Here is a 10,152-nt window from a genome sequence, read left to right as displayed (position 1 = left end):
GGCTCAACCTCTTTCATGAATGAACTTGAGGGCTCTATGTGCTCACACTCTGTGTCTAGGCGCCAGGCAGAGCGACGCTGGCAAGTTTATGCACCTGTACAGCTCGTGGAAACGCTCCGCCAGCAACCGCATCGTTGGCGCCAAGGAGCACATCCATCCAGGTGAATGTGGCCAAGGTTGATAGGGTGACATGCAGGTTGAACTTCAGTTTAGAACCTACGCCATCTGCAGGGCCATTTGGAGGGTGGGCGAGTCCCATGATACCATACTCTGACTGGCCAAAGCAGACGGCATTGTGTCTAAGAACTTCTGGCAGGGAGAGTCATGGATGTGGAATATTTGTCATAAACAAACAGTAAAGCCCCTCTCCTCCCAAATGAGCTTTAGAACTGTGCTTTTCCTGGGCAGGAGGGTGCTTCTGGCAATTAGGTGCTAGGATTCCCTAATCTTGCCACCTCATGTGGGTCTGCTACTCCTAGGCAGCCTATTAGGCTGCCATTTTGTCATCTAAACAAGGTCAAAATGGCCCGGCCAGTTAGGAACAGGAGCCCAACCCCTCAGCCCTTCAAATCAAACAAGAGTGCAAAGCTGGACCACACTGGGAAGGTTGTGCATCAGGATGTATGTCCGGAACGCCTGGGGTTGCTGAGGATCCATGCATAACATATACCTCACGAAGTATGTCCGGAATGCCCAGGGGGCTGAGGACCGATGCATAACACATACTCCCAACTTATACATCACGAGGTATGACCGGGAGCACCCAGAGGGCTGAGGACTGATGTACGACAAGGGACCCCAGAAACTGATCAGTGGAGTGCTTTGTTGGTAAGATTAGAACCAGGGGTGGGGGATTAAAGTGTGTCATCAAGTAGATAAGAAGTGCCTGGAGGGCAGACTCACAATCCCTAATCTTCTACACCCTTCCCCTTTCTTTAAACTTAATCTCCTTACAACCAATTACGTGTGTCAATAAAAGGGCCAGGATCTTGCTCTTCAGCAGCATCCTGCATTATGTAGCCTGCTCCACGACTGACTCCCGTTTGTCAGTGTGGTGTTGTCCAACACAACAACCTCACATAAGTGTTGAACTATGAGGTCATACCACAGGCGTGACCCTGGGTATCCCTGTTATTCTTGGAACTAAAAATACACAGTGAGGTATTCCTGCCCCCGCCCTCTGTAGTCTCCCACCAGGTTTGTGAACAGATTGGCTCATTAGGACTCAGTTCAGAGTCATAACATCAGCACCGTCAGCACCAGGCCCAATAAAAACTCAGCCCTTTGAGCATCTTGGATTCTGACCAGTCAGATCCATCATCCTCCTTGGAAGGGTGAAGGTGAGGTCAGAGGATGAAAAGCTGACTGTGTTCTGCCCAATGTAGGGCTTTGCCTCTCTGATCAGGAGTAAAAGTTCCTCACTGGAAATGGGAAGAAATGCAGTTGGTCTTATTCCCTCCCATGACCCCCATCATCTCTGCCCCACTGCCAAAGGAAAGGAAAGCCAAGTGGAAGCCAGGTGAAGGGCCTGTGGTTGAGGCTGAGGCAGATAAAATCAGCAGGCAGGAGAAATGCTGTGGCCCAGGTGGAGTGATGAAGATGATGCTTCTTGTAGATCACTGTAGGGTAAATGAAGTTACCAGTCTTTTTACGCCCTCCTGCTGCCAGTGTGAGTGCCCGGGGCTGGAGGTGTGGGCACTGGACACGCGTGCCTTTAATTGTGGACACCTGGGCCCAGGGAGCATGGGCGTGCGCATGTGTAAGTACAGGCACCCATGCCGAAGGCCAAGGCTACGACGGCAGCGTTACTCTACGACTAGGACTATGGCTACAGGGGGCCACTCTGAGGCGAGACCATGAGATGACTATGAGTGCAGAGGGAGAACGCGAGAGAGGGGCCAGAGAAGGCACAAAGATTAGCCAGGGCTGGGAGGCTTGCCAACCCCTGCCCGGCCCGTGCCTGCCTCCTTGCATGCCAGCCTCTGCCTGCCAGCCTCCCAGCCTCCCTGCCTGCTATGCCTGTGCAGCCTCTCATTCCACCTGCCTACCTGGAGACTTTTACTCCACCTCCTATCACCCTGAGGACTCCCAGGCGCTTCCCAGATGTTTGAAAGTTTTTAATTCCAATACTTGGATCCCACCTCACAGCAACCTAAACAGAATTTCCTGAGGTGATCCTTTTCAAGAACTCAGGTAATGTGTGTGTGTAGGGTAAGGTAAAAGATATCAGGCTTTTCTGCCCTCCCGCCATTAGGATAGATGACGGAACCCTGCGGTCCTGAATGCATGCCTGATGGCGGGCACCTGGAGTAGGGTGTGGGCATAGGTAGATGGGATTCGACTGGGCTTTTAAGGGCGGCGTCACGGGGATGCCAGCGGAAGCTGAAAGAGAAGCAAGAGAAGCAGAAGCTGAGAGAAGGCCGGAGAGCCCAGAGTGAAGACCTGCTGGGGGCTGGGAGGCCTGCCAGCCTGCCGGCCCCCCAGCGCCCCTGCCTGCCGTGTACCTGGTAAATCCCAATAAAAACCTGCAAAACCACTGAGGACTCTGACTCCTCCTTTACCCGGTCTGCTGGATCATAGAAAACCTGCCCTGTGTCCCATTTCTGCCCCTACAGTGTGTGTGCGCGTGTGTGATTATAAAATCTTCCTCTTTAATCGGGGCTTTTAATGTGGAACAGCTTTCTTTTTTTTTTTTTTTTTTTTATTTTCTAGAGGCATGTCTTATTTATTTATTTATTATTTGTTTGTTTGTTTTGGTTTATACAAGCACTGGGTACAGTCAGAAGCGCGGGAGGGCGAGTGAATTCACCAGAGCCAGAGTGGGGAGCAGAGCAGGCAGAAGGACCGAGGTACACTGCTGAGGGGAGCAGCGGGCGGCAGGAGAGGTCTGCGCGCCATGTGGGACCCTCCTCTGGTGGCCGGGGAGCAGCCGGGGATCGAACCGGCGCCGCAGAGGCCGTGGGTAGCTTCGCAACCCAGCGCCCAACCGCTGCGCCACCGAGGAGGCCCTGGAACAGCTTTCTTGAATGAAGTGCAAAGTTTCCAATACATCGACACATAAGTCAGCATAGTACACCTGGTAGGGGGAAAAAAACCAAAACAGCAAGTTTGCACAATCCCTGTAACAGCATGGTTTTGATCTCAGATGCATCCTCCATTGGCAAAATGTGTTCCGTGGGTACAGAGTTCACCATGGCTTATGGGGTCACACTCAGCTGAGGTGCAGCCTGGAGCACTCATTGGGCTGGGCTCAAGGAGCAAAGCAGTCGCCAGGACAGTCAGTGCACGGAGCACGCTTTAAATATCAAAGTGAGAAACAAGAAGGCAAAGAAATAATGCTGTCAGAAAGATGTCAGCAAGTTGAGGACAGCTGGGTAAAGCTTGGGGCTGAAAAGTGACTCCCCCGCTTCATTTCTTTGGCCTCAGGCAGTGGCCACGGGAACAGCAAGATGCGTGGTTCTGGTTCATGGCTCAGATCATGGACCCGCCCCTGACTCTGCTCAACATCAAGCCTCCTACATTCAGATTCCGGGAGCACTTGGGTTTTAGGGACCAGCTTGGCTCTGTCCTGGGGCAACATGACGTGCCGAAGTCCTGTGGTTGCCCAAGGACCGTCAGCCCCGCACCGCCAACCTCGGGTGATTTTAATGCGCGGCCAATGGCAGAGAACTTCTAGAGCGCAGACAACAAGCTTTCTGAGGGCCAGGTAGCAAACTTTGCAAGTCATGCAATCTCTGTGGCAACTCTTCAACTCTGCCAATGGAGAGCAAACGGCAGAGATAAAACCAAACAAATGAGTGTGACCGAATGCCAGCAAATATTTATAAAAACAGGTGGCGGCGGATTTGACCTGCAAGAGATAATTGGCCAACCCCTGTTCCAGGTTAATTCATCTTCGAAGTTTCACCTGGTCCAAAATGTTCTCACAGCTTTAGAAAGCAGCATGTGTCCCAGTTAGGGATATGTGGAAAGTTTCTATTCAAAAAGCAAATTGTCCTTTCCTGACCCATCAGGGCTATCATTTTACAGTTACCAGGAACCAGGGTACGCCAACCTCCTTTTCGCAGAAACAAAGGTAAGTGTTGGGCCTCACTAAATATAGTGGCGACGAGAACATGACAAGCAGTGTTTCTGGTCAGCCGTCCTGGCCTTCCCGGGACCTCATTATTTTTAAAAAGACAATAGGAAGCCCCGTGGGTGTTAGTGAGGGTGAAATGATGAGATGTGTGTTCTTAACGCACCAATTCCAGTGTGGAGGAAGGACGGAGAGGGCACGAGGGGGCAGGAAGCCCAGTCCGAGTCTGCTGGAGAGGGCACGAGGGGGCAGGAAGCCCAGTCCGAGTCTGCTGGAGAGCGCAGGGGAGAGGCGGGGACAGCGGGCACTAAGCAGATCCAGACCCAGCGATAAATGGCTGCTAGCGATTAAGAGAATAGTGAGTCTGGGAGTCGGGGGTAGGAAGGGCGGAGAGGGGCTCCTAGACTGCTGGCTTGGACATCGGAATGGAGGATAACGTCACTGCCGGGAGGCGCACAGGGTGGCAGGGAGGCTGTCACGAGTTTCATGTCGGACAAGCTGAGCTTGATGTCTGTTTTGCAGCCATCCCAGGCCAGGTAGGTTCATCTTCAGTTCTCGCTGATAAAAAGATGATTCTGGAGCCTCTGGTAGGTTTTTACAGGCCTTTACTGATGAATCAGGGGACAGACCAACCTTCTCTCGGTATTTCTCTGGCTGTCTCCCCTCACCTGTCCTCCAGCCCCGCAGTGGCGCTGCCCTTATAGCCCCTCGCCCTTTGGCACAGGTGTCCCCTATTTTTCCTCAAAGATTTATTTATGCATACAAGAGCTGGAGTACAGGCCAGAGGTGTGTGTGGGGGTGGAGGGTGAGAGGATCCACCAGAGACAGAGTGGGGAGCAGAACAGGCAGACTGACTGAAACACACTGCTGAGGGGAGCAGCGGGCGAGTCAGGAGAAGTCTGCTGTGCCATGAGGGCTGCTCACTGGCTGGCCGGGGATCAAACCTGTGCCGCAGAGGCTGTGAACAGCTTCATAGTTTGCTTCATAACCCCTTGCGCCACCAGGTAGGCCCACAGGTGTCCCCTATTTCACGTGTACGTGCCCCGGGCTCTCTGGGCCCAGGTGTCCATAATTACAGGTGCTTGTGCAAGACTGCAGGTGCCAGTCATAGATGCTAATGACAGGAAGGTGGAAAAAGCCTGATAACTTCACTTACCCTACAATGTCCCTTGGAAGTAAGTCAAGAAGTGCGGGGAGCAGTTGCACAGAGGGGTCTAGATCCCCGACGAGGCTGGAGGACAGTGGCCGTCTTCCATCCCACAAGTCTGAGTCAGGTGTGCCAGTACGTGGGGCTAAAGCCCAGGGGCCAGGCGGAAGTTTTCAGGCAGGTTCTGTCTTGGACATCTGACCTCCCTGATCTTTGTTATGGGGGCAGTTTTTCATGGTTATGGGTACTTGTTTATTGGGAAGGTTGATAAACTAAGTAGCACAATGAGCTGCATTCTGGGAAAAGTCAGGGCTATGCATTCAGCTTTAGGAAATTACCAAATCTTTTACACAGTGCCTGATTGAAAGAATGTGTGTGGGGTGACTGCCCTAAGCATTTTCCCTGGAATCGTCCCAATCTCTGATAGGAAGTACGAATCCCCACTACCTCCTTGGAGCCCAAGGCTTTATTACTTGGCTGGAACGATGCAGTTGGCTCTTTTGGGAAATGTGACACAATTCTCAACAAACTTTGAAGCATTTAGCCACAGCCTGGAGATCTGTTGCTTTACCATTGAAATGCTGCCACCTCCCGGATAGGGCGTGACAAGTGGCCAGCAGCTGTGGATGGCTTCCGGAGAGAGGCCGCCAGAGGGAAGTAGGCCAGCCCTGCAGCAGTCAAAAGCAGAATCAAAGCTCAGGCGCGGGGGCTGAGTTTGGGTGGTGGGCGCAGCCGAGTTACCACACAGACTTTGGACCAAACCAGCTTTGCAGGACTGCTAGGAGATGACCTAAAACTCTCCTTAACCTTTGGGGGCTCAGTCACAGCATCAAACTGGTATGGGCTGGTGACAGGCCACCCTTTGATCCTGAGATTTTTCCCTTGATGTGTGAGCATCGAGAGTAAGTTTTGAGGTTCTTCTCTTCTCTCTGACTTTGGCAGCTTTGGGTTTAGAGGTTTGGCACAACCACATCCAGGGTGGACTGAGACTTCAATTCTGGGGAGACCAGAAGTCTTTCTCCCCCTGGTTGGACCTGCACGGATAAGGCAGGCTGGAGGGCTCAGTATGTGAGGGGACAGCTGTTCCCACTAAGGGGAGCTCTGCCTTCATACTTCACTTTCTCTGGGTAGGGTTGTAGATTCATCCCTTTGGGTGGCCCACTGCCTGGGCCCAAGCTCCCTCTACCTCACGACTCCTCACAGGTCTGTCTTCCTCTCGTCCACGCCATGAAGCTCTCCTCCACACATTTCAGTCTATCCCTGAGCAAGATCCTTTGCTCTGAAATCCCAAAAGATTTTTTTTGTTTGTTTGGAGAAAGAAAAAGTTTATTGAGGAGAAAATGAACAGAAATAAAGTGGGACTCCTGGGCCAGTGGAGCCAGGCCAGGGAGGGGCAAGGAATCCCCCAAAACATTCTTTATTATCCAAACAATGAGGTCTAAATTCATTTGAGGCTTTAAAATCCTTAACAAAGAATTACTTTTGGATCATCATGACCCCCCACACCCACACACACCCATCCTTTAGGCTTCTAAATCAGGTGCACCTAGTACCCTAGTAGAAACAGGTTATTTATTCTAAATATACCTTTCGTTTTGCCATCTCCCTATATATATATATTTTATCAAACCTTGCTGCACATGGCCTTGAGCCTCAGTTTCCTTGTTTAATAGAAAAAAATTGCCACCTCAGAATGTTGTGGAGATTAAATAACAGATAGCTGCCCACGCTTGACACATAATCAGCTCCCCCCCGAGATGTAGTTGTTCGTATCATCGTGACCTTCCCTGCTCACCTCTACTAGGTAAGGCCCTGGTTTTTCACATGTCTGATTCCTTCAGGAGACCCCTCCATGGTCTCGCCGATCCCCCTGCACCCCCAGCCCTGTAGTGCTGCATTTCCTCTTCTCTGATGGCCCTGTGCCGGTGACCTGGAGTCCTGAGTGTGTGTGTGCTTGGACTGCTGATGTTTGTAAACTTTAGGAGGAAACATCTTTTTAGTTCTTTAGGACAGGAAGTGTGTGTCTTATTTTGTGCCTCACCCTGGCCCTATGGCACCTACCATTCACCAAATAGGGGCTCAGTTCATTGTTCTTGTTGCAGTGTGGGCTCAAGGCCTAGCCCTTCCTAACTTTGGGTTTTCCAGGTGGAGAAGGGACACCTCAGAGCCACCTCATTTCAGACCTTGCTCCAGAATCTAGGACCTGACCGTCTGTGCAGGGTTAATGCAGACAGAGGCCTGGAATCCTGTCCTATCTGGGACAACACCAGGCGGAACTACCCCTTCCCGTCAAAGAGCTCTGGATTCCAGCAGCCGGCTTTAATTTGGGTTTTCAGTCTCTGCTGGGCCTGGAAAATCTTGATCTTGAGGGTTGGCTCTGGTTTCTGCAGGCTGTCACGCACACCCCTTCAGAAGTCAATGCAGCGATGGCTGGGAGTGGCCGCAAGAGGGCAGTAAAGACCCGCTAGATGCCCTCAACTCGCACCTGGGCCGGAGGGCCAGCAGGCGAGCGCTTCAGCGCAGAGCGAGGATCAGAGAGGAAAAGCAGGGCAAAGAGGAAGAGGAGCAAGCTGGCTCAGCTCACCAAGGTCTGCCCAGACCCAAGACCCAAGCAGCGACTCAGGGACACTGGTAAGGCCCAAATCTCTTCCCAACCTGTGGTTTTGGTGCTTGATTTCTCCCTGAAAAAGCCTTTCACGGGCCTCCCCTGGTAGCGCAGCAGTTGAGCCTCTGTGAGCGCCAGTTCGATCCCGGCCACTGGCGAGGGTCCAACCGAAAAAAAAAAAAAAAAGTCCTTTACCAGTCACAATGCAAAGATCCATCGGGGGAGTCTGGACATTACCTGTTGAAGACCTATACACTGTATCACCACCTCTCGTTTTTTATAGAGAATTTTTCATATCCACTCCCTTCCCCCAACTTTACTGAGGAATAATTAACTAAAATTGTATATAACTAAGATATGCGATTTGATGTTTTGATATATCACACCCCTCTTTAAACTCTGAATCTCCTATAAGCTTTAAAAGGTAAAAACAAAAAGAAAGATATTATCATCTTTGTTTCAGAAGTTGAGTTATAAAGACATGAAGTGACTGCTTGGTGGCATGTGGAGTTAGGGGGACCAAATCTAGAGTTTCTCTGATTCTAGATCCTCGGCTTACTCCTGGTTTCTGGTTGTTTGTTTGCAAGCTTTGTGAGTTTTTAAGAGCGTGGACTGCATCGGACTCCTTGCATCCCTGACTGGTGGTCGCGGACAATGCCCCCTTCGAGCTGGTTCTCTTGGTCTTGCTCTTATTCCCCATGATTCCACACTCTCTGACCCTGCAGGATCCTGTTGGCTGAGCATTTCCCCCAGGACTGCCAGGCTGTGAGGTCCATCAATGCAGGGCAGGTGTAGGACAGGCGAGCAGCATCTCAAACAGGGCCCCGGCCTCACAAGAGCAGACGCCAGGTGAGGAGAAGGAAAATGTTTGATTTTAGCAGTTACACGCATATGCATTGTTGCTTAGAGTGAGGTCACTTTCTAAAGTGAGTTTATTTAAGGAAAATCATTAGGTAAATGATAGTGTGATGAACGCAACAAGGCAAAAAGGGTGAAGCGGGTGAACCAATGACTGAATTCAAGGAGAGGTGTGAGGCGGGAAGATGGAACTCGAGTCTCAAAAGTCATCTCAAGCCTGAAGCCGTGTAACCCTGATTCAGTTGCTGACCTTCTATGAGCCTCCGTATTCTCATCTGTGAAGTGGGAAAAGACGTCTTGCTTCCTAAACTCAGATGAGAACAAACGAGAGCAGGCTGAAGACTGGGAGATGTCGGTGCAAATGGCTGGTGGCGCTAATACCCCAATCCCTCTTGCCAAGCTCTACCCAGGACCTCCCATCACCAGCCCAGAGGGTGTCTCCCAACTTTAGTCCGTTTCCTGGGATCCCAAGGACTGTGTCCAGATCCCATACCTGGGTTGGCCATTCTGAGGATGGGGAGGGGTGGGGGCAGGAGAACCTTGGACCCGGTCACGGAACAAGTCTCCACACATGTCACTGTTTGCTTTGTCATCCTAATTCAATGACCTCATACAAGGAAGGGAGGCGCAGAAGCGCTGTTCTCTTCCAGATACCTCAGGAGGCTTCTGACATCTACTGTTTTCCTTGGCATGAGAGGGATGGGCGCTGGGCTGGGATTTTTAAGGGCTGAGCTAATCTTGGACGAGAAGGGGAACAGCACCTCCCACAACTGCCAGACTGCTTCTCGGGGCGCAGGCTGGGCTGAGGGCGGAGGGCACTGTGGTGGGCATCAGAACCCAGGCTGCTCCCCTGCTCCTCAGAGGGGCTTCAGGACACTTGATCCTGTCCCCAGGTTCTCCGCAGTCTTAGAGCTACTCAGGTGAACCCTAAGAATTGGCAGGTTGCCAGTCAGGGACAAAGAACCCTAGGCTAGGGCAGCTCCCACTTTGCTTCTTAGCCTGGGCCCCTCAGGACAGCAGCCTGGGGTTGACAGAGGCTTCGATGACTCAAGACCAGGAGTGTCCTCCTCCTCACACATGCGTACATTGAATGGATTCTTCATAAGCACCTACTATGTGCCAGGCCTTTTGGGAATCGAGGCAGCCATGTATATCCATGGGCTGCACTAGACCTTAGGGTAACTTTTTACTACCCGATTTTCTTATGTCACCTTTACCCCATCCCCTTTTCCACCCTAGACTTAATTTATGGTTTAAATAAATTATTTTGTAGGCCAATAATTGGTTAGTAATTATTCATTTCTGAATTCTTGGCGATCACATATTTTTGTGACTGTAAATAGAAGCTTCTAATCAACACGGGATAATAATCTCTGGTGTTACTATCCAGTCAGACAAAAGCAAAGAAATCCAGCCCTCTAGCTATCCTGTTTCTCCCAGTTGAACTTTCTAAGATGTAGAAGGGCT

At 51.1% G+C, this 10,152-nt stretch overlaps 1 pseudogene; it reads left to right on the top strand.

Moving 5' to 3' along the window:
• The first annotated feature begins 19 nt into the window (after positions 1 to 19).
• On the top strand, positions 20 to 2,435 carry LOC119259446 (40S ribosomal protein S21-like; annotated as a pseudogene).
• The last annotated feature ends 7,717 nt before the right edge of the window (positions 2,436 to 10,152 follow it).

Source organism: Talpa occidentalis, unplaced genomic scaffold (assembly GCF_014898055.3).
Source record: "Talpa occidentalis isolate TD23 unplaced genomic scaffold, MPIMG_talOcc4v2.1 talOcc4.5, whole genome shotgun sequence".
Classification (NCBI taxonomy): domain Eukaryota; kingdom Metazoa; phylum Chordata; class Mammalia; order Eulipotyphla; family Talpidae; genus Talpa; species Talpa occidentalis.
This window is presented reverse-complemented; position numbering and strand designations above follow the sequence as displayed.